This window comes from Lampetra planeri, chromosome 63 (assembly GCF_965212315.1).
Source record: "Lampetra planeri chromosome 63, kcLamPlan1.2.h2, whole genome shotgun sequence".
NCBI lineage: Eukaryota > Metazoa > Chordata > Hyperoartia > Petromyzontiformes > Petromyzontidae > Lampetra > Lampetra planeri.
In genome coordinates this window covers 175,342-200,698 of record NC_136169.1, presented here as the reverse complement: position 1 = coordinate 200,698, position 25,357 = coordinate 175,342, and the positions used below count along the sequence as shown (strand labels likewise).

Below are 25,357 nucleotides of genomic sequence, written 5' to 3'. Positions count from 1 at the left end.
TGAAATATAGTGCAATATAGATTCATAAGGCACCTTTTGTGAATGATCTGAAGATTTTGATTAAATAAATGCGTATATATATATGCGTTTTAAGAGCGTTGGCACAGCGGTTCACACGCTGCTCTATGAATCCGTGGAATCTGAGTTTGAATCTTGGCCAGGGTGAATATTGGGTGACATTTAAATTTGGCCTGGGACCTCATGCACCAACCCGCACTGACCAGCATGGTGAAGTATGGTCAATAAACCCCTCCATAATTGACATGGTGTGGCGAAGCCTTCATTTCAGCAGTGTATTGATTTTCTAATTGTCATTATTATGAAAATAAACTATGCATTAATATGTGAATGTATTCACAATCCAGATTATGCATGTAAAATAACAATGTTTTAAAACTCGGGCGGTTTCATCAGTTTAAACGTCTCCCGCACTAAATTACGACGCGGAATAAAAATCTATCTATAAAATATTCCCGCCGTCAAATATAATGGGAAAGCCTGAGGTCATAAATATCTCGTCTAAGCTTTGAGAAGTGGGGGCTGGTGGGCTGTGGGCGGTTGGTGTGCGGGGGGGGGGCGACGATAGCGACCGCGATACCGAAGCAACGGAATTACACGAACAACCCTGACGTCGTCGGGATTCGCCCCCGATGAAATTAGCTGCGTTATGCGTCTGCGCGCAGACCCGCCGTGCGGCAAGGTCACCCGGTGTCCGCCCAGAGACATTCGCGGAAGGGCCCCTTACAAAGAGATGTGAATGATTATCATCATTTACTTTTCACTTTTGTCAAATTATCAGATTTTTTTTTGTGTCTTAGTCCCGGGCTGTAATTCCTTTAACAGTGGAATTTGACCGAATGAATTGGCTGTCTCCGTGTTGTCGGATTTTAGAAGTATGTGTATGTGGTCGTTGGCCGAGATGCTGTGATGTGAACGGAGAGAGGGTGCTGCACGGGTATAGAGGAGGTGGGGTAATGGCAATGGCTGCCTCCAACCCACAATGTTCGGAACCCCCCCCCCCCCCCCACGTCCGTTAGAAGTCGGGCAGATTTAGACACAGGAGATTTCTCCAGAGGGGCAATGTGTGGGTTGTCGTTGCTGCTCGAGTGAGAGAGAGACACTCGGCAGCGCGGGCGTGACGTCTTCTGTCTGTCCGTCGCGGGGAATTAAAATGCCTTTGATAGAAAGGCGGGTTTTATGGCGAGGCCGCTGATTATTCACTTTGACCCCCCTTCCCCCCCGGTCCCCTGGCTGCATTATTGAAATCCTCACTCTTGGAACCAATCAACTAAACAATAATAATAAATCTGAAGATGCGGAGCGTATGATTGAATTGAAAAAAAATCATCTATATTCACACCGGCTCCTGTTCTTGACATTGAGTGGCAGCAGGAGGGGATAGATGCATCACCCACCCCCCCACCACCTAACCCCCCCCCAACCCCATCAAAGCAAGCGACGTGACGCATCGCATCGTGCGCAGTGGGCCGGCGAAAACAATCGGGCAGCGGCGAACAGCAGCAACAAAAAAACAATCGCAGACGTCACGCGGCACGGCCCCACGCCACCACACACCACCTGTCCCGAGACATTCCCGTCCTCCCCGTTCTAAAGAGGAGGAAGTGAACTGTGGTTCAACAAGGGGGGCTGGCCGTCCCGGGGAGGGTGACCTCTTAGCCCGAACACGGCCCCCGCGCGCGCCGTCCGGGAGAAAATGAACATTTGCATGACAACAGGGAGGGGGAGGGCCTCCCTTTTTTCTTTTCCCTTCGGTGTTTTTGAAAGCGCGGTTCATTATTCTGAGAGGTCATTTGGGAAAATGATTCGATGCAAAACAAAAAAAGCCCCTACCCTACACGCGGAGTGCAAATTAAAAAGCTGCCAATTGACGGACGGAGAAAAAAATAAAATTCTGAACGAATTATCCGGAATATATATTTATTTTATATGTGTGCGCATGTGTTTGGCCACCCACCCTGTCGTGTGCTGTGCCGGCCTTCATAGGTGCTGTTACTCGTTAGTAGCACTTGGCCCAACAGACTGTTAAGGCTGTACTGTGGATCTTTGTCTTTGTATAGTGGGGGGGGGGGGGTGGCGTAGTGGTTAGCGGCGCTGCTGCGCTACGAACCCGGCAACCCGAGTTCGATTCCCGCTTGCGGCCAACACTGGAGACGATTATCTGAACCGGTCTTGGCCCTCCCCAAGGGTTGGCTCAGCCTCAAATGAGTAGCCAGTGTGGTGTGTAAATCATCGCTACTCGTGGACAAATGCAGCCAGGCGTGGTGCTGGCCACTCACCCCCTTGTGTGCGGCTACTCGCTAACACGCTAACAGAACTTGCCCCAGCAGCCTGTTACAGGCCATGTGGGGGAATCTTATTCCTTGTGTATATAAAAAAATATTGCGTGCCAGTTGCTGAGTGGATTGTTGCAGCGATCGCGGGATCGCGTGAGGTGGCAGTGGGATTTTGGAGGCCTTCATCCAGTAGTGGATTGATCACGCCCGGACTAACGACGACAATGGTGAATTCAAAATGACGCAGTTGTCCGATGATGAAATAACCAAAAAAAAACAACGCGCGTTTGATACGAGCATTGTGACGGTTCAGCAGAATGCTGGGGGTCAAGGCAGTAGCCATGGAGTCAACATTGGGGGGGGACCAAATCTTCCAGGTTGTCTGGGGGTCCCAACCCAGAAAAATATCTAAATTTAAAACTCATTTCCTGCCTAAAATATGAAAAAAATTCACTAACACGTGTATTGTACTACATAAATTAGGGATTTCGATCGGATCATTGGGGGGGCACATGCCATCCCCCCCCCCCCCACTGGCTCCATCAGTGCTTCTGTCATCGCCTCTGCCACCACCGCCGCCACCACCACCGTGGTCTCCTAGCAGGGCACCGCTTATAAGTGCTGGACTCCCCGTGGAAGAAAATATGCCGCGTAATCTTTGGTCGCTTGGGTGCCAAAGTGGGGGGGTATGCGGGGTTGGGGGGGGGGTGTTTGTCCCCCCCCCTCTCCCGAGGTTATTTATGATGTCAGAAAAAAAGCATCTGTTTTTATTCTCTATTATTTAGCTTTTTTCAGGAGATTACGCGCGAGACATTTTAATTGTACTCATTTTGTCCATCGCCGTGGGATGGATTTTTTGCCCTCTCTTTGTGAAATCCGACTGCAAATGTTTTGTCTCCACCTTGGGCTGTCCCCGTCACGTAACTTCTGCGCGGCGTGCCTCCTCGCCACGGCGTGCAGTGGAACCCCGAGCGGGCGTTTTGCGTGTCTCTCGCCTCGTGGTCGCGTGCGTTTGGACTCAGATGATTTTGCTGCTATGAATGCCCAAATGATGGTGCCACTTTGTTGAGCTGTCATTTGTGGCCAGGGTCGCTTCTGAACAATTCAGTTGATGCCTCCGTGGACTTTGTCTGGTTAGGATGGGGATGGTTTGGTTGTTGTATGTGTTTGTGTGATTTGTTTACCTCTCCTGTACTCTGCACTACTATCGTGTTTGTGTCACTGTTTGTTGTTGCTACCGTCTTACCCCGTGCCCCGATTGCTATCCTGTGCCTCCGCTGGCGATTCGCGAAGGGAACCCGTAACACGGTCTGGATAACGCCGTTGAAAGCGAGAATTGCCTGCCGATGATTAATTTAGCAATTACCATTTCATGATTAATTCGGCCTAGGCAAGACATTTAACTTGGTAAGGCAATTAACTGCGCTTTAATCATTTTTTGGAGGGTGGGGGGGGGGGGTCATAAAAAATGTAATATCGGAAGAAAAATTGAGCGATGGAGCGGAGCGGGGCCAACGATGCGCAGCTCCGTTATCTGTAGAAGACACGTAACGCACTCGCCAACAGCAGCCGCCGCTGGTGTGTGCGGCCTCAGAAGGGAAATGTACAAAAGGGGGGGGTGGGGCAACGCTTCAGCGCAGCGGCTCTCTTCTTCATAGCACATTGCCCGAAGCGCCGTCTATTGTATATATATTTTAATTTTAAGGCCAAAGTCATATTGACAAATGTGCGCGTTATTTTTGTTGTTGTCAACTGTGCGTGCTTTGTTGACAACGGAAAGCCGCTTCCCGCCGCTGCAATAGCGGCCGTGGCAGCAGCAGCAGCAGTAGCAGCAGCTTCAGCAGCAGCAGTAGCAGCAGCTTCAGCAGCAGCAGCAGCTTCAGCAGCAGCAGCAGCAGCTTCAGCAGCAGCAGCAGCAGCTTCAGCAGCAGCAGCAGCAGCAGCAGCAGCAGCTTCAGCAGCAGCAGCAGCAGCTTCAGCAGCAGCAGCAGCAGCGGATAAATTGTTTCATCCTCTCCCCACCCTCCGATATCGCAATTTCAGCTTTCCGTAATTTGTCTTTACTTCCAGTACACTTTGGATAAATAACCGCAGATCATTCGACGTAAGCCCACCATGCGTATCTGTGATCATTGCAATCGGTCGCTTCTGAAGAAGAGCTGTATAGCTCAGTGGGCCTTACCTGGTACAGTTTTAATGATTTAGTTTTGACTCTGTTCAAGACGAATGCACAAACTGTTAGTTACAAGGAGATAATTAAATTAATCCACCAAAAAATATATATAACTGCCATTACATAATGTAAATTCAAGTAACTAATTTAATGGGTAAAATATATTTATTTACAACATAAATCTCGGTGAAATTTTTTGTCAGGAAATAAAATGCCTCCGTGAAAATGCAACTAGTGGTGACAGCGGTAATTGTGACATCGTGATATGTCGCTGAAGGGACCGATCTTATGCCGTGCGGTCTATCGTAGTGTTGCTGTGTCGCAGCGACCTCGGTCGCAATCATTTGATGAAGTATTCATTCTAAAAAAGATGGCCTCATTTACCCAGGAAAGCTTAACCCCGAGTCCACGGTACTTTTCGCAGAATGCACACTCGGGCGGGGTGGGACGCGTTCTATCCGATCCTTGGCTGCCGCTCCGTTATTCCTCTTGGCCCCCCTTGGGCCAACGTCCCCGGCTTTGCCTGCTATCTCCCGCCCACGTGACAAAGGTGGCCCCACGCCCTTTGAAATGAGCGTGGGGTGCGCGAGACGCTCAGATGATTGAAAGAAAGCTGGCGGGACAGAGTGGAACAATTTGAACGTCCAGAACCAAACGTCTCGTTTGAGACCCCAAACTTCCGACACCTCCTGGCATTGACGTTCCTCGAAGGTGCTGGTGGTGCGTAACTATCAAATGTAAGCGGCAGGCCGATGCGCTCAGCTCCTTCGTAAAATGTGAAATTAAAGACGCAAGCCACAGGAGTGGGATTGTGGCCATTAAACCCACACTGTGGACTACATATCAAACCAGTACAGAATCCAGAATTACATGGAGACTCATCGAGATGCATAGACTCCTAGAGAATGCTAAAAGACTCGCAGGGATACAAAGACACACATCGAGATGAATGAAACACACACAACGGTCGTGTGATTGTGGGCATGCAAACCAAACTGTGGAACATGTGGCACACCACTGCTTTCTGCGCTGATTCAACGGAGGAGGAGGAGGATGAGGAACAGCGACACGACACGAACTCTCTGCCGAGTCCCTACTCATCGTGGCCAGCAGCACGAGATCTCGAGATTGGCATCTCGCTCCTGAACACATTGTATTGCCATCATACGCAAGAACACATTGGGAAAATTAAGAGCACCTGGGGCCACGAATAATTGGAATTGCGGATAACAGGACAGCGGATATGAGTACGTTTCCCTGCACTGTGGCATTCCTGCCAACAAAAGCAATATCGTCTCCCCGTGAAAAGATGTTGTTTAGGGGCAGCGTGACGGATCGGCACCGGATAAGAATTTTCAATTAAAATACGTCAAGCGGCTACCTCGAGAGGAGAGGCGCACGCTCACCGCGACCCCGAGCGACGGGTGAGAAGCGACTCGTGGGCGAGCGAGCGCGATGCGAGTTTGAGCAGCGCGTGGGCTCGGGCAGGAAACGACGCGAGGAGGGCTGGAGGACTTTGTGGCCCAGACTACGGGGGGGGGGGGGGGGGGGGAGCAGCCTAAGGTGGTAACGTCGCCCGCGGAGATGGAGCTGCGTAGAAATCAGCCACGTGGTGCGGGAGCAAGGTGGTAACGCTTGCATCACGAGAGCCGCGAGTGACGACGACGGGCTTGGGGGAAGGCCTTCGTCGAGCAGTGGAGAGATGAAGGCCAACGGCGATTGCAACGGCGATTGCGGCGGCGATGGAGAGCCGTGCTGTACGGCGGGGCCCTTTCCCCCCCCCCCCCCCCCGTTTCATTCCAGGTTCCCAATTTGAGGCGCGTCACGCACGCCGTCGCAAACAGCAAGAATTATCTGACGAGCACGACATCAATTTCGGCAGGGGGTGTTTTTGCATCACTTCGCCTCCCGCTCGTGTGGAGCCGGTCTGTCCTCCGCGCCTCGGGGTTCCCGCTGCGAAATTGTTCACCTTGCACGGCCCCAATCGCAGGCAGAAATGTTGTGTATTTTTCTTTAGGATTTTTAATAATGACATTTTCCGCAGATTGTTATTATTTTCTGTAATTCTAAATAGTATTTAGTTTTTCTTTCTCTCTCTGTCTCGTATTTCAGGGTGGTCTCATTTTGATAAATAAAGAAGATTGATTTCCTGTTAACCCTCGATTGTACCTTAACGGATACGCGTGGAACATTCGCCATTTAGTTTGAGTCAATAAATTCTTTACTCGGCCACGTTTTGATGTATCTCAGCAGAACAACAAACGGCGATGACTGTCCACTTGCCAATTCCTGCTTCGGCTAAACAATCGCATCGTGCGAGGGCCTGCGGTTAGCGTGCAGATGCGGCGCTCCATAAGTCATGGCCCACTGCAAACTAAACACAAGTGCGCAAGCTTCTTTTTGTTCTCAAGATGAAACAAATTATTTCACGATGCTGCTACTGCTGCTGCTGCATTGGCAGCGGCGCGCAAGCCCTGTGAACAGAATAGCTCGCAACACGCCCGTCAGCGACAACTATGTGGCCTTAAAATAAAATAAAAAATAGGCAATGTTTAGGGTAATGGACCTTTGTCATTGATGTGCTCCGAAGAAAGGAGGGCCATTGGCAAAACAACGCCGCTTGTCATACGCCTGCTATTTCTTTCGCGTGCCGCCAAGTGCTATTGACGAACGTGTTGACTTCTTCTGTCTGTTGTCCCAGCGGTCGTTGTTTTGCGTACATATCGACGTGCAGTGAATGCGCCCAGTCGATATTGAGAAGAAGAGCGATGCAATTTAAATGGGTTTTTTTCCCCCCCCATTTGTTTAAGCAGCCCAATTTGCTTCTTATTCACAACGCGCTGGGAATGTTACGTCCATCTGTGTGTCCATTTATTCCGGGGGTTTAACTTTAGCATTATTTCACAGAAACCTATAAAACCCATGAACCCTGTGACGGCATCTTGCGGAAGTCATTTGCTAAGATCCGTGCGTATTTTTGCCCGCAAGATTGACAGTGAAATGCTGCGATTCAAAATAAGTTTAATTGGTTTTTTAGGCCATGTAATTATGTGACCGTATTTGTGTCGTTAGTACGCTCCACCACCGTGACCGCCACCACCTCTCTAGGCGTGGAAACTAATTAAACTGTCACGTGGAGTACAAGCGTTTAACTTGGCGCCAATTATGATTATTTCGGCTCCACCGTGAGTTGAAAAGCAATTCTCGCAGCTAAATTTAGCAGCAATTGGATAAACGTCTTCCAACGATTGTCCTTGCTCTGCTGTCCTCATTTTTCTAAAGGAAAAATATCAAATTTGAACACGGTAGTTTCCAGTTGGGACAGTCATCGTTGTACCTGGCTGAGATGCGATCATCCGCACTCGAGAATGCAGTTGAATCGAGGGCGTTTATCCGGATTTGAACAACAGCGGGCTGTCGGCAGTGCCAGCCGTAAGGGTTTTGACCTCTGAGCCACCCCTTCACCTCTGATACAATCTATTTTCACTTGCGCATCTTAAGCACCGCGTTGTCTTTGACTCGGTACGCATTCGAACCCCGCGCTATTGAACCTGCGCACCGCTCTGCGGTGGTGCGGGGGCCGTCGAGTCGGGGTAAGGGTTGAGAGGGAGAAACTACATCGTGTCATCGGGAGCGACTGACCTCGTTTTAAGAGTAAATTGTAAATGAGACCAGACGCTTCAGAGGATAAACCGACGACCTGACCAAAATTGGCGATGGGAGATGTCACGGATTGAAATGGAGCAATAAGGGAAACCAGCAGATACCAATATTGCACGGAGGAAGCGGCATAATAATGCAAAACATTGTTTTGCTCGCTCACGCTGTGCCCATCCTGTCGTGCCCCTCCAACGTAACGCGTAATGAAAGGACCTGGAGACCGTGCTGCTGCTGCTGCGTTTGATTTTCGTCTTGTTATTCCTCTCTTTCCATCGCTGCCCGTGGCTCCGTGTTACTGTCGCGTCGTGGAACGGCTGTGTTACTCATCCGGCTAAAGACGAGGAGGAGGGGGGGGGGGCATTGAAGAGGCCTTCTCTAACTCGGAACAATTATGACGGCGCAACGCTTGTCGTCGCGTCTCGGGCGGGGCGCCCACTCCGTGCCTTCGCCGCACTTGACAGGATTCAATGTAATGGCGGTCAGGGCGATTAGTGATCCAGCGCTCACCGATTCGCTTGCTCGCTGACCGGCAGTCAGCCGCCTGCTTATCACTCTTCTATTGCTACCACCACTGCCACGGTTAACATTTACTTCTTGCGAACTCCTCCGGCCACCACACTGCAGGTCTCAGCAACAGACTCACCCTCTCACTCACTCACTCACCCACCCACCCTCGCTCACCCACCCACCCACCCTCGCTCACCCACCCTCTCACTCGCTCGCTCACTTAATCACCCACTCGCCACACTGCAGGTCTCAGCAACAGACTCATCCTATCACTCACCCACCCACCCTCGCTCACCCACCCACCCTCGCTCACCCACCCTCTCGCTCGCTCGCTCACTGAATCACCCACTCGCCACACTGCAGGTCTCAGCAACACACTCACCCTCTCACTCACTCACTCACCCACCCTCGCTCACCCACCCTCTCACTCGCTCGCTCACTGAATCACCCACTCGCCACACTGCAGGTCTCAACAACACACTCACCCTCGCACTAACTCACTCACCCACCCACCCTCGCTCACCCACCCTCTCACTCACCCTCTCAACCACCCACCCGCTCACCCTCGCTCACCCACCCTCTCACTCGCTCGCTCACTTAATCACCCACTTAATCACCCACTCGCCACACTGCAGGTCTCAGCAACACACTCACCCTCTCACTCACCCACCCACCCTCGCTCACCCACCCTCTCACTCGCTCGCTCACTTAATCACCCACTCGCCACACTGCAGGTCTCAACAGTCACCGTTTGTTCCTGGCCACTCAGCGTTGTTGAGCCTTTGGGCCCTGTGCTCGGCAACTGTGATGAGTCACGGCATGAGGAACGGCGGAACGAAATGTGGAAACGGTGTACTTCACCCCACACAGACTCACACAGAGACCCACAGACTCACACAGAGACCCATAGACTCACACAGAGATCCCCAGACTCACACAGAGACCCATAGACTCACGCAGAGACCCATAGACTCACACAGAGACACATAGACTCACACACAGACCCGTAGACTCGCACAGAGAAACATAGACTCACACAGAGACCCATAGACTTACACAGAGACCCATAGACTCACACAGAGACCCATAGACTCACACAGAGATCCAGACTCACACAGAGACCCATAGACTCACACAGAGACCCATAGACTCACACAGAGACCCATAGACTCACTCACATAGAGACCCATAGACTCACATAGAGACCCATAGACTCACACAGAGACCCATAGACTCACACAGAGACCCACAGACTCACGCAGAGACCCACAGACTCACACAGAGACACATAGACTCACACACAGACCCATAGACTCACACAGAGACCCATAGACTCACTCACATAGAGACCCATAGACTCACATAGAGACCTATAGACTCACACAGAGACCCATAGACTCACACAGAGACCCATAGACTCGCACAGAGACCCATAGACTCGCACAGAGACCCATAGACTCACACAGAGACCCATAGACGCGCACAGAGACCCATAGACTCACACAGAGACCCATAGACTCACACAGAGACCCATAGACTCACACAGAGACCAATAGGCTCGCACAGAGACCCATAGACTCACACACAGACCCGTAGACCCACACAGAGACCCATAGACTCACAGACACCCATAGACTCACACAGAGACCCATAGACTCACAGAGACCCATAGACTCACAGAGACCCATAGACTCACACAACGACCCTTAAACTCACACAGAGACCTATAGACTCACAGAGACACATATACTCACACAGAGACCTATGAACTCACACACAGACTCATGGACTCACACAGAGACCCATAGACTAACACAGAGACCCATAGACTCAGACAGAGACCCATAGACTCACACAGAGACCCATAAACTCACACAGAGACCCATAGACTCACACAGAGACACATAGACTCACACAGAGACCCATGGACTCACACAGAGACCCATAGACTCGCACAGAGACCCATGGACTCACACAGAGATCCATATACTCACACAGAGATCCAGACTCACACAGAGTCCCATAGACTCAGACAGAGACCCATAGACGCACATAGAGACCCATAGTTTGTTGTCCTTCCCCCGCACCTCCGATGAGCATGGTTGGCTACGTGCGGTGCGAAAGAAGTTCAGCGTATGAACAGGTGCGTGTATCGTCTGGACTAACGACCAACACGTCCTGAGGTGGCCTTCACCCACCCACTTCTCACTCGGGCAACTGCAGAGCACAGACTTGTATGTTTCACGACTTGTCGTTCTAACAACAACAAAAATTGCAATATTTATGAACGCATAAATCACGAAAATCAATAACAGTAGACAATTCAGAAGAATCATTCAAATAATGCGTTTCTACTGAGGATCTCATCAATGATTTTCCTACTCTCTGGGACACTAATTAGCAATCCTTTAAAAATTACCCGCCGTCATATTTCTTGTTTGTTTTTTCAATCACGCGATATGCTCACGCGATATTCGAAGCGCTGAATTCTACTCTATCCCCGCTCCCCGTCGGGGTCACGCTGGGTAAAAGTCAACGACTGCACTGAAACTCAGCGATTTCTGATCGGTGGCTTCAGACGCACGCATTCTCTCGCCCCATCCGCTCAAAAGTTCGCGTGCACGGAGCGCGTTGTCGCGATTAGGGGACCGTTCGGGGATTCTTTTTTTTTGTTTACCTCCAGGATTTGAATTCTCACCATTACCTGGGGGGTGGCGGTGCTGGCGTACCGTGACGCTGCCGCCCCGGTCCGGTGCCACCGTGGTCTGACGAGAGATGACACGTTCGCATCGTGATCCTGTTGCGCCGTCGCCTACAATCGGTGCCAGCCGCGACGATTGATCCTCCCCCCACACCCCACCTGAGTTTGAGAAGCCAGCGGCATTGGGTGAGGAATCTGACAGCGACCTCGCCATGGTGGGTCAGATGTTAACTCCCTCGCCTGGTATGCAGGAGGCCGGGGGTTCGATCCCGACCCTGACGCCTCCTGCATATTTGGAGTTTGAGTCTCTCTCTCATCATCATCACGGTGGCTAGGAGATGTTGACTACCTCGCCTGGTATGCAGGAGGTCGTGGGTTCGATCCCGACCCTCACACCTGCACAATGGAGGCTGTGTGTCTCTCTCATCATCATCACTGTGGCTAGGAGATGTTGACTACCTCGCCTGGTATGCAGGAGGTCGTGGGTTCGAACCCGGCCCTGACGCCTCCTACATATTTGGAGTTTGCGTGTTCTCCCCGTGGTCGCGTGGATTTGTTTTCCGGGATCCTCCGGTTTATATCTCCACATGCGGATTATTTACATTATTTTGGCTGCTATAAATGACCAAATGATGGTGCCACTTTGTTGAGCTGGCATTTGTGGCCAGGGTCGCTTCTGAAAAATAAGTGAATACCTCGGTGGGTTTCGCCTGGTAGGATGGGGGTGGTTTAGTTTCACTTGTATGTGTTTTGGTGATTTCTTGTGCGTTGCACTCCTATCGTTTTGAAGTGTTGTTTGCGGTTGTAACGTTGTTACCCCTACTGGACAGCTGTGATGAAAGATCATCAAGGCTCATCGGATTCCTCCAGCACAAGCAACTATTGTGATTGTGAACGAGCTGGCGCGAGCTGCGAGCGACGGTGCCCGTTGCGTTTTGATTGCGATGATCCTTTAACCCCCCTCCCCAAAATCAATGAGCCACTGAGGCGTCGGTGCTCACGCCACCCCCACCACCACCCGCCCATTTGCAGCACCGAGCCAGTGGTGGTAATTCCATATTCCTATGGCGGGGGGGTGATATTCTCGTGGGAAAACCAACGTTGAAGACGCTGCCGGCACGTGGGGCGAGACGTCAGGACAACGTGCCGAAACGTCGCAACGGCCCTCACCCGAAAACGTCATCGGAGAGCGCGGGCGGTACCCAGGCAGCTCATCTCCCAGCGGTGTCACTGACCACGTTCCGATGGCGGCGGCGGGGGCGCGAGTTGACCTCGGGCCACCGCTGCCGACTTCCCGGCACAGCGGCGCTCATTTCATCGCCCCCACCGCCCCCGCCGCCCCCACCGCCCCCACCGCCCCCGCCGCCCCAATCCAGGAGTTGACCCCTGAACCCTCCAATTGCTAGCCGCCCGCCCTACCGTTGAGCGATCCTACCACCACCACCACCACGAGGGATCCAAGCAAACTCGCGAGGCTGGCCTCGTGCCAACCCCCTTCATTGTGCGATACGAATAACACAGAAAAAAAAAGAATATAATTTAAAAAAATCTACATAAACGAACAAGGCAGGAAAATAATGCATATGCATGGGTTCTGCGACGCTGTCCAACGCCCATTTGTCCACCGCGCTGCGCGATTCATCGGCAAGAATGTAGTCCTTTCAAGGCCCGCGGCGTGTGAACCACACATCGTGATATCGTGTCGCACGTAGTGTCTGAATGCAAAAAAACACCGACTACGTGCGAAGGGTTGACAGCGAAGGTTCGGAGACGATACGAAGCAACGCAGACGCAGTAACGTGTCATGCTGGTCTGTAGCAACGGCGATCACGAATAAACAAAACAAGGGAGCTTTTTGTCTGGGTAAAACAAACAAAAATGACCTAAAATCACAGCTCCGTCACCCCAGACATTTTTCCCAGCAATTACTTCGGTACGGGTTTTCTTATTCCCATTCAAGTCACTAGGAAAAGCAACTGGCTTAAAACATCTCAGCGCTTGGGAATTTTGAACTCAAATCTGTAAATGTCGAAATGAAACTCCCCCTCCGCTCATCATAACAGATATTTCTTGTTACTGTATACGCAATGCTATTTGTAATTGACTCTGTACAGTCATCTACTTGCGAGGCTGAAGCGGCACAGCGCTGCAAACGCCTCTCCAGCCGTCGCTTTGCGTCGACTGTCAACGAACCCCGCGACTTCGCCGGTGCCTCGTCCTGGTTGGCAACCGGCCGTGCAGACGCACGCGCCCACGCACGCACCGTGCCACCCACGCGCAGTGCCACCCACACGCAGTGCCACCCACACGCAGTGCCACCCACGCGCAGTGCCACGCACACGCAGTGCCACCCACACGCAGTGCCACCCACACGCAGTGCCACCCACGCGCAGTGCCACGCACAGTGCCACCCACACGCATTGCCACCCACACGCAGTGCCACCCACGCGCAGTGCCACCCACGCGCAGTGCCACCCACACGCAGTGCCACCCACGCGCAGTGCCACCCACGCGCAGTGCCACCCACGCGCAGTGCCACGCGCAGTGCCACCCACACGCAGTGCCACCCACACGCAGTGCCACCCACGCGCAGTGCCACCCACGCGCAGTGCCACCCACACGCAGTGCCACCCACACGCAGTGCCACCCACGCGCAGTGCCACGCACAGTGCCACCCACACGCATTGCCACCCACACGCCGTGCCACGCACGGGCAGTGCCACCCACCCACACGCAGTGCCACGCACACGCAGTGCCACGCACACGCAGTGCCACGCACACGCAGTGCCACCCACACGCAGTGCCACCCACACGCAGTGCCACCCACACGCAGTGCCACGCACACGCAGTGCCACCCACCCACGGGCAGTGCCATCCACCCACACACAGTGCCACGCACAGGCAGTGCCACCCACACGCAGTGCCACGCGCTGGCAGTGCCACGCACGGGCAGTGCCACGCACGGGCAGTGCCACCCACACGCAGTGCCACCCACACGCAGTGCCACCCACACGCAGTGCCACGCGCTGGCAGTGCCACCCACACGCCGTGCCACGCACTGTTCCACGCCCCGGCAGTGCCACGCACCGACCGTGCCACGCACGGGCCCTGCCACGCATTAGCAGTGCCACGCACCGACCGTGTCGCGCACGAGCCACGCCACGCACCAGACCCGCCACGCGCGAGCCACGCCAAGCTCGCCCACTCATGGCGTGTGTCCTCTCGTCTAAACTCCACCTTCCTCGGCTACACTGCCTTCCGGCAGATAAAAGCACTTGGCTGACGTTTTGGGCAATGACCCTCTTTCAGAGCGAGATTACTGTATGGCTTTAACTATTTAAATGGTGTGTGTGTGTTGTAGTCTTAGTGGGGAGCAGTGGTGCAGTGTGTTAGCAAACTACGCACAAACCCAGTGATCGAGTTCGAATCCTGCTCATGATCCAACAAAAGTGGCGAATATTTGAACCAGTCTTGGGCCTCCCTTAGGCCGACTCGGCCTCAAATGAGTGCCTGTTTCAATGTGCGCACATCGCACACACGAGGGAGACAAAGGCGGCCAGGCAGGCGTGGTGCTGTCCGCCTATCCCATCAGATGCCATGGCGACCTTCGTAGGTGATCGCCGACAGCACTTGCCCCAAGATTGCGTTAAAGGCTATATGGGAGACCTTTGCCTTTGTACTTTTACCATCCCTACGATGCTGGAAGCTATCACTGCACAATTTGGCCCTGAGCCAGACTCTGAAGAAGAGTCACAGATACAATGCGCTACTTTGCAAAGCATACAAAAACACGTACGTGTGTGTGCGGGGAGCGGTGGTGCCGTGGTTAGCGCGCTGTGCGATGAACCCGGCGGGCCCGAGTTCGATTCCTCGTCACGGCAAACATCCCAGGTTCCCCCCACCCCCCCCACCTCACCAACCCCCGCACTGAGGTTTGGTCCGACGTACCCCCGCGAACGTGAACGTCACGAGGCGGCCTTCATCCAGCAGTGGAATTGACAAGCGAATGATGCGAAATGAAATTGAGTGTACGAGCATGCCGTTTCACCACCGCTCAGACGCTAGAACCTGCGGAATATTATCGATTTAAAGCTTTCGTGACTGCAGGGATTCATATTCTTGGCTCTTTCGGTAAAGTCACGTAGAGGGGAAATAATAAAAGAATAAAAATAAAACAATAAAATTCTCACGACGTTTCAAAAAAATTCCTGCTGTGGTTTTCACACCTGATGACGATTGCTTGTGTTGCAATCGAAACGTCGTGAGAATTTAATAGTTGTAATTTTATAATTTTATTTCCCTTCTACGTGACTTTACCGAAAGAACCAAGAATATATATTTCTATCATCAGGCAGTTGTAAATCTCGAATGCGGTGCTCGTGCTCCGCTACCAACGCAGCCGCTGCGAATGCGTTTGATTTCTCTCGCCGCTCGGCGAGCAAATGACATTTTTGCAGCAATCCACTCCTGAGAGACAAAGCGGCAGCGCCAAGGCTAAAGGCAACAGCGGCCGCAATTATTGTCGAGTAATTGGAAGCGAGCCCCCGCGCTCGGGGCCCGTCGCCGTCGGCCGCGGCATCGCCGCCTTCTCGCGCGGCGGCGGCGGCGGCGGCGAGAAGTGGTCTCTAACCAGGAGTTGAGTTTCCTCAACATCTGCTCAAAAGCGTGGCTCTCGTGCCAGCTCGACAGACGCTCCCTCCGCCCCGACCCGCCACCCCCCACTCCCACCGGCGCTCGGAACGCTACAATTTGCCACGCGAGATTCAGCGCGGGCCCCAGCGGCTCTTTGGACGACACGCCACGCGGGCCCCGTCGGCACGCGGGCCCCGTCGGCACGCGGCGGGATGCCGCCGGCGCCATCCCGCCCGCTCGCGGCGACTGAGCGGCCTCGGCGATAATTGCGGTTTGCGCGGCGCGCGTCCCCGTGATTTAAATGCGTGCGGCAGCGTTTGCTCGGAGTCAAAACGGTAACGCCGTCGCGGGCAGAGCGCGCGAACGCATCGACGGGGTTAATCGAGGCAGTTAACCATTTAGCGGCGGAGAGAAATGTGTTTTATACGCACGCAAAGACAAAGATCCCCCGTGTAGCCTTAACAGACTGTTGGGGCAAGTACCGTTAGCGAGCACCTATGAAGGCCGGCACGGCACACGAGGGGGTGGGTGGCCAGCACCACGCCCGGCCGCCTTTGTCTCCCCAGTGGCGATGATTTTTACCGCACCAGGCATCGTTCTCCCACGCAGGCATCCGCCGCTTCTGTAACTAAGTTGGGCTTCCCCCCCCCCCCCATCGTTTGAAAGTTCTTGAAGTGTGGTGGTGCCGCCGTTTTAAGGGGCGGCGTGATGGCGAGGGGGTGGGCGAGGTGGTTTTGACATTGAGTGAGAAATGAGGCCGAGTTTTTTCTCTCCCCCCCCCGCCCTCTAAGCAGAGCTCTCCCAAGTTGTGGTCTGACCCTGACTTTAAAATTATCCTCACATTAACGCAGGCCAGCCTCGGGCAGGCGTCTAGAGTATTTTAATTGCAGCCACATGAAAGCACTTTTCTTGCTCTTGTGAGTGAGAGGGGAGGAGGAGGAGGTTTTTTGCGAAAAAATAAAATAATTAGCAAAGGTGCCGTTTTCGATTTTGTCCGTTGACGTACAAAGCGTTGGCATCGCCAGAGGCGTGGAGATGAAAGGCGTCAGAAGGTGAGGTGGTGGTGGTGGTGGGCGGGGGCGGCCGGGTTCCCTTAGAGAATGCTACGCCGAGTCGTGTCGCGTGCGTCACTGGCCACTCGCCCGCTCCCCAAACTTTGCGCCGCCGGCTGCCAGTTGCCCTGCGCGGCGATCCCCTACGGCGGAAGTCCGTTTCGTGGTCGGGGGCGAGAACTATCGCGCGTTGTTTTGTTGTTTTCTTTTTACTTTTTTGTCGCACCGTCGTCTGCGCTCGTGCATTTTCTCCCGTCGCGCTTTGCGGGGTTTGTCTTTTCGTCCGCGCGTGTCCCTGATCGATTTTAATTGAACTCTGCACTCCGGGCCCTTGCGCCTGATTACCTTGACCCATTGTATATTATGTTTAAATTGCCCGTTATATTGGGCCTCCGCTTGCAAACGAGACACGCAGCCTTCAATATACCCCCTCGTGTGCATATTGCGAACGATGATATTGTGTTACGTAGATAATCAGAGAGGGCATTGCAACAGGGTTACCCATAATGCAATGTACCAGAAACGTTTCTTTATCATTTTAATACGGGTAAGCTTATGTATTTTACATGTTTGACTATTGAAGGATTTGTTGCTAAATAGCTACAAATAGTTAGAATTATTCACATGCCGATTTGCAAATTGTTCATCAGAAAACATATTTTTTAATCTTATAGGCCTCATTGCATATTAATATCTTTTTTTTTGGCCACGCAATGTTATTTTAATCATTTACTTAACTCGATCTTGAAAGATTCATTAGGTTTTTTTTCGATGTAAAGCTTTCGTGACTGCAGGGATTCATCTTCTTGGTTCTTTCGGTAAAGTCACGTAGAAGGGAAATAATAAAATAATAAAAATTATACATAATACGTCGTGAGAATTGTATTTTATAATGTTTTATTTTTATTATTTTATTATTTCCCTTCTACGTGACTTTACCGAAGGAACCAAGAAGATTCAGTAGCTGTCACCGGTGGAAGCACTGCAATGAGTACGAAAGCAAACAGCGCTCCGTGTGAAACAGGCGCATATCTATGCACATCCGCACGCAGCGGCGGGTACGTACGGATGTTCAGCCCAACAGAGCCGGGTCGAGACGACACGTGAGCGGCCGCCTCCCTCCTAGGCCGCATCCTCGCCAGCTCGCGGCGGTGGGGACGCCGTTTTCAAAGCGGCCTGATTTGCGGAGACGCGAGCGGGAATTAATTGACGCAAAGTGGCTACGGCTAATTAATTGGGGAGGGGGGGGGGAGATCGAAGCCTCACCCCAGTGGCAACGAAAACTTGCCCGTGGCCCGCGAGAGCGATCGGTTTTATTTTTATCGCCGCCAATTATGCGACTTAGAAGCGAAACTCGTTAATGCTTTCAACGCGGCTGCCAATTTACCGCGGTTTGCCGCGACACGACTCGCACATTTTTTTCCCATCTAGTGATGCGATTTGTTTTTAAATGTTTTAACAACAAGAGAAGGTCGCAATAAGATTTCGGCTAAATAAGCTCGGCTCCGCAAGTATTCAGAATTGTACATATATATACACAATTATTATTACGCACACGGTATCGTGTGATTTATCGGTGGATATCGACTCGTGAGTGGTTATGAGAGACCCTGTGACCATCCCTGTGAATAGCAAAATACGAAATGAGTAACTTTGCAAAATAATTTACGGACGAATGCGAAAGACCATCCCAACTCGTAATGGACGACAACGGTGCCGAGTAAATCAACGAAGAAGCGCGTGTCCGGCGGGTCTTCTAAGCAAGCCTCCTAACCACAACATGTGCGTTCGGTTTAAGCGTCTAAAATCATTAGCGGCTTAAAAAACAACCCAGCCACCGCAAGTGGAAGCGACTGTAATGGCTTCTGACCTTCAGCTCCGCGCGCTTGCGAAGCCGCCACGAGCCGCGGTGCGTAAGTTGGTGTAATTGCGGCGGAGGGTTTTTTTTTGTTGGGGGGGGGGAGGCGGGTGCAATTGCCCGCGCCGTTTGCCCGCCATCTGGACCGAATTTGTGCCAGTCTGTAATGTTGACGGGACCTCTGTAAGTGACCGCGGGCCCAGGAATCTTGGGCCTTGAAATAACTCGGCGAGCCGACGTGTTTTCGCCTTTGCGATTATATATATTCCTACTTCCCCCCCCCCGCCTCGCCACCCCCCCACCACCTTCCAAAGAACTTAAACTTTTCCTTGCTCGTTATTTAATGTAACGTATATTTAGATATTTACGTCAAAACACACACCGTGCGCCCCCCCGCCGCCCCGCTATCGCAAGCAGGCGGTTTTGGCATTCAAAGCGAGTGGCCCCCTGGAACAATGTCCTCCGCTACATCTTGGCAGCGCTTCAAGGGTTCGAGTCTCCGGACGTAAAATGTGGCTTTAATAACGGCGGAGTCCACAAACGGGAGGGATGGATACGATAACTCAGTTTTTTTTATCCGCCGCGGGTCGTGTCGCGGCACTTGCGGGGCCGTCGTTTTCGTTTTTGTAGCTTAGGAAAAAAAACTAAGACTTGCCAAGAGTAAAACTTTTTTCCCAACGTCCGTTTGGGATTTTTAAGAGAGCGCTCAAATGCAAAAAAAAAAGCGCTGCACGCCATATATATAATATAAATACGTTCAACATTACGTATGTAACTTTTAAAAATATATCATTTGTAAAAAACTTAATGATTCCGTCATCGTTTGCAATGAAATAAATTATGTATTTTCTATCCTTTATAAATGTAATACATTTAAGTAGGAATTTTTTTTCACGTCACAAAATCAGGCTGGCTTGTGGAAACCTTAGCCCATTCGTACGATTTTTCGTAATAAAAGTGTGCCATTGTTTTTTGGCAAAGAACACGCCATAATTAGGCATCGGCCTCTCAGGGGTTTACTCCGAGGCTTTGCGCATCACAATTTGTCACGGCGATTTAATTAGCGCGTTGCTGTAATTAGAAAAAACAAAACCATCTCGAACAATTACGACTCATTTAACGCCGACGAAACGTAAACATGTAAAATTTAAAAAAATCCCGCGGTAATAAAAAAAAACATTTTTTGTTAGTTTCCGCGGCTGGCGCAAACTCCGACAGCGACACCTCGCGTGCGCCCGCGAGTTTTCGGGGGGCGCGCGAGTCGCGACGGCGCCGCCGCCGCCACCCGGTACTTGCGCGCGCACACACCCTGGGTATTTCCGGGCGGCAGCGCCAACGTGGGCATCCGTGGCGCCCCGGGCTTCTCCGCGCGCCAATCCATCGCGCGGCGGCTCCTCCCGCGCAGTGGAGCGCTGGCGCCGGCTCTCCGTGCCCGCGCGCGACGTCGGCGGCGGCGGTGCCGGCCGTGCCGGCGCAGCCCGGGTACGGCCGGCGGGGGGGGGGGCGGCTGCGGATGGCTCCCCGGCATGAGCCAGCTTCGTTTAGTGAGCGCGCGGGCGCTAATTAACATTTACTGTGAAACGAGCTACGTTCATTTGCCATGCAAATTTTTTTTTATCCAGCCACGGCGCCCCCCCCCCCCCCACCTCGGCTGTCTCGCCGCACCCCCTCCCCGTTAATTGTACTCCAAACGCACGCGCCGGTGGCGGCGCTTCTCGTAATTTTTGCAAGACATTCCCGGCGACGTCTGCGGGCGTTTCATCTCCCTTGGCCGCTCGTAGGTTCCAGGCGAAGGAGGAGGCAGGCACGGCGCCGCACGTTGACGAGGCGGTCGCGGAGCCCACGCGCGGCGTGCGTATATATATATTTCTCCCCGCTTTTTTAATCCATACTCGTTATTACTCGTGCAGACGTCGAAAGCCTTGTATCCAGGGTTGACTTCAAAAGCCGCCATTCACTCGGCGATTTGCATGTTCGCCGCGCGTGCATAATCTACATAATTAATTCCGCGGCACAATTTTAGGGCAGTGAAGCGCCTTTTGTCGTTTTTTTTTTCCTCTTGTCTTCCGCAGCTCCTGGAAACAATCGACCCGGTTGTTTCTCCACGCACAATCAAATCCACCGCTAAGACTGTAGGCAAACGATATGAAAAAAAAATTAGAATAGAAAAAGTTGAACAGCATTCCACCACCGTTTCTTCTTCTTTTCTCGCTGCAATATTTGCAGTGCCATTCAGAAGCCCGGTGCATCATTTTTCTCTTCTCCGCAATCCTCTTATTTGCTTGGCGCGTAATTTTAATTGCAAAAAAAAACAACAACATCCCACTTGCTTATTTTCCTCGCTCGCATTGCATCTCCCCCCACCGATCGCTGCGGCAAGTGTACCCCCTTCCTCGAGCTTCATTACGCATTCGGCTGCAAAACTTTGCCCGTGAAATTGTGCCAGGGAGCCGGGGGGCTGATTAATTCAGGCTTGCCAGGAGGGCCCTTCCTAATTAACATGCAGAATGGCAGGCAAGTTGTCTGGGTCTTGGCGGCGGCCCAGGGTGTAAATTGTCACCCAACGGTGGGAAAGCCCGAGGAGAGAAGCCACTCGGAAAAACAAAGGCAGACAAGGAAAAATAATCAAGACGGGCAGGGCAGAGCCGCGCAGAGCCGAGCGAGCGTGTGCGCGCGCACGCGCGTACTGCACGTCCGCCGGCCTGCCACTGCGATGGCTCCGAGCGTGGCAGTGAAAGTATTCGCACGGTGACGTCCGCATCCAAAACTTCGGCCCCGCTCAAAAGGGGCGTGAGTGGCGGACGCCGCTAATTTTTTTTCTCGTCGTCGTTAGTGAATTGTAATCCTCTTCGCGATCGAAAATCGCGACCGCCTTCAATCGCCCCGCGAGCCCGAAAATTAACGGCGCGATATTGGCGAGCGTATTGATCGACTTTTATCGTTCGAACTTCAGCGCCGGTGATGGCGGCGACGGCGGTGACGGCAGCGGCGGCGGCGGCGACGGCTGCGGTCGTCTTGTGCGGCGCAGGCGGGGAGAGCTTGGCGGAACCTCGCTGCCGTTGGCTGCAAGGCCGGCCTAGCATGGCGCAGGCACGCGCACGTATATCCCCCGTCGGCGATCACGGTGAGCAGGATTAAAAAAAAAAACGACTACATCACGATGCAAACCAATTAGAACGGCGCTGCCGGTCGGAGCGATGCGGGCCTCGGCTCTTGAGTAGCGTCACCAACTCCCTCGAACGTGGCGGCACCTCTCCCTGTAGTGCGCAAAATATAAAAAAATAAAATAATCAGAACGGCAGGAACACGGCGCGCTAGCCCGTCCGCCTTGCACCAGTCCTGCCGCAATGCCAGCGGACCGCCATTTATATCCAGGCCATGCACGCAGAAGCTTTTGGCCTGATTGGTCTGCGGTATTGATCATCCCCTGAAGCTGATAATGTGCCTGTCAATACTCATTTCTTTTGCGAAAAGCCCCACGCCATTGTTTGGTGATTTCCCCCCCCCCACCCCTCTCTTCTTTTAAATCGACGTGCATTTATTTATTTTTTGTTCGTTGCCGAGAAAATTTATAGCAATTTTTTTTTAGTTTGTGGGGGTTATTTATTAATTTGTCGTTTAATTTCTCAGCGCTTGTTTTTTCTTCTCACGAGAAATTCACCCGCCCCCCCGCCCGCCGCTCCCCCCCCCCCAGACAAAAGGTTGGTTTCAGCACGGGTGGGGCTGCTTTCCCCGCCGCCGCCACGACGAGCCGGCTGGCGATGCCACCCCTTTGTCCGTGCCCGCGCGCGGCGTACAGCGAGCCGCCCGCTCGGAGCGCGGCGCGGGAGCGAGCGAGCCGTGCCAGCGGAGCCCCCCGCCCCCCACCGTCCCGGCTCCCGCTCGTGGCGTCGGCGAGCCCCGGCACGCCGCGGCGGCGGCGTTCGCGCCGAGCCGCGCCGAGCGAGGCGTTCCCCGCCGCGCGCGCCGGCGGCGCGGATTCCGAGCCGGCTCCCCGCCCCGAGCCGCGGTGTCGGCTGGCCTCCCGCTCCGAGCCCGTCGTGCCGGCGAGGGCTTCCGCTCCGAGGGCGATGAGAGCGCGCGATGCCAGATGCCGCTCGGAGACGATGCGCGCCCGATGCCAGCGCGACTCCCGCTTTGCCAGCCTCGCCGCGCTCGCGCGTCGTGCCAGCGGCGCCATCTGCTCCGACCGCGACGCCGGCGGAAGCCGGTCTGCCTCGGCGCGTCTCCCGGTGCCAGCCAAGCCTCCCGCTCCGTGACGGGGGGCGAGCGCGGTGCCCCCACGTCCGCGCTCGCGCCTCCCCCAGCTCCGCGCCACTCACGTCGCCCCCCGCCCCCCCCACCCGCCACCTTCGCTTCACCACCCTCGCCGCCCGTGCCGCCCTCCGCCGCCTTGCGCCGCCATCGCCGCCTTCGCCGCCGGTACGCCCGCAGCTCCTTTGCCAAAAAGCGGGGCGTGCGCGTCCGGTCCAACCTCGGTGCGTGTTTGTGGATGTTCGGAGAAGACGGCGCAGATATCGTTTGTGCCGGTAAAGCGCCACTCTGCCATCAAAAATGTCCGCGGGTAGAGCCCTCGCGACTCTGAGCGCAAATCACGCTCCTTTGTATCTCGCGCTGGCGCTTTTCAGTTTTTTCTTTCCCCGCTATTTTTAAAGCAGAGAAAGAAATAGCAACAAATGTGATCTTCATCCCGCTTGCAAATTTTTTCTCCCACCAATGAACGGAAAAACTTCCGTCGAAAAAAACCGAAGTAAAATAAAAAAAGCTAAAAAAATACAAACGAAAGCGAGCAGCGGCGCTGGTTTCCTCCCGAAGACAAAAGAAGCGATGCCACCCTACGCCCGCTCGCGACGGACGCATTTTCGCCGGGAGTCCCAACGGCGCACATCACCAATCCACGCGCCCCCAAGTTTTCGCGCCGAGATTCTGCTGCCAGCTGCTGCCGCCCCCTGGCACCGAGTCGCCCTGGACGGTGGCGCTCGCCAGTTTTACCTCCGCCTTCGTTTTCGGTACGCGGTACGTTTTTTTCCTGTTTGTTAATTATTGTTAATTGTTTTTTTACATCCGCTCCCGCGCTGGCACTTGGCAGTTGGCGCCCGCGAAGCCGGCAACGCAGATTGTGAAGACGGCGGAGGAATTAAATAAATCTACGGCGGGTGGCGTACGACGGAGGGACGAACCCCGCTATTTGCCCGCGCCCGCCGCGCACTGTAATCCCGTCGTCAACTTGGGTGAAGCTGGCAGCAACAATTAACAAAGCGCTCGCTCGTTTAGAAATTTTTTTTTTGTAAAAAAAAATTCAACAATTATCCACGTGGGTGTTTTTTTTTGTTAATTCGGACGCGGGCGACAATTACCGTCCGGCGCAAATATTAGCGGCGGCGGGAAAAAAAAAAGTAAAAAAAATGTCCTGTCTCCCGCCGCCCCGGAGGGGCGCACAGGCACGGTGGCAGCAGCCCTGCGGCTGAATGCGGCGGAACCTGCGCGCTACCCGCGCTTTATTTTGTGCCGCGGCTTTAGCCTGCGCCTGCGAGCTCGCACGCGCGCATGTGACGCTTCGTGCCGGAGCCCCCCTTTCCTCGGCCCGCCCGCCACGGTTAGAGATGCTCACCAACTGCCCTCCCTCCAAACCCTCCGGTCCCCCCCTCCCTCCCCTCCCTCGTCGATCCCCTTCCCTCCCTCTTCATCCCACCCATTCCCTCCTCCCGGCGGTCCTTCCTTTCCCATCTTTCTCGCTTTTACTCGGAGACTGAGACAGTCATTGGCTGGCACTGTGCCAGTCTGCTATCCCCCCCCCCTCATCCCACCCCCCGCTCACTCGCACACCTCTCAATCACTGGTCGCCCCTCTCACGCTCTCTCCCCCTCTCCTGCTCCCTCCCACCCTCGTTTCTTCTCTAGGACGTGACTTAGCGCTAATTAACGGCGTGAGAGTTAATTGTCTTGGCCGAGCTGCCCCCCCCGCCCGCCCGCCGCGCCCCGCACACCACGTCTAAATTACACGCGAGCGCTCGGGAAGGTGCAAGGTGTTCGGGGCGAGATCGCGCAAAAGTGCACGGACCGCACACTCTCGCGCGCCGTAGCGGTGCGCGCCCGCGTACGGACGCGGGCGCGTCGCCAACGCACCGCGTGGCGCCCGTGGGCAACGTCCGTGCAAGCGTGCAATTGAAATGCCCGCCGCGTTAAATCTGTGTTTTTGCTTCTTAAAAAAAATAAATAAATCCGCAAACGAAAAATAACGAGAGGTTTTTAATTTTCTTGAAGCAAACGGCTCGTCTCGTCGGACCCGCCACTCGCGTGGGGCCGGCAGGCTCCCGCGGGCCTCGCCGGCTGTCCCCGCGCCGGGGTCCACCTTCCGGGCGTGCACAAGTTGGTTGCGAAGGCTCTCGACCGGCCCTCCTTCGGAACGATCGCAAAGTTGCGGCGTGGCCGTCCGTTCCCTTGCCGTACGTGTCGCACGCCGAAACGGCGGCGTCAACTT

The 25,357-nt window shown here is 53.8% G+C and overlaps 1 long non-coding RNA gene across 1 annotated transcript in view; it reads left to right on the top strand.

Moving 5' to 3' along the window:
• The window catches only part of LOC144736844 (uncharacterized), a 29,472-nt gene extending 6,726 nt beyond the window's left edge, over positions 1–22,746 (top strand). The window contains exons 2-3 of the long non-coding RNA XR_013588835.1: positions 21,831–22,001; positions 22,572–22,746. This is a non-coding gene — a long non-coding RNA (uncharacterized LOC144736844). The remainder of the gene's footprint in view (positions 1–21,830; positions 22,002–22,571) is intronic.
• The last annotated feature ends 2,611 nt before the right edge of the window (positions 22,747–25,357 follow it).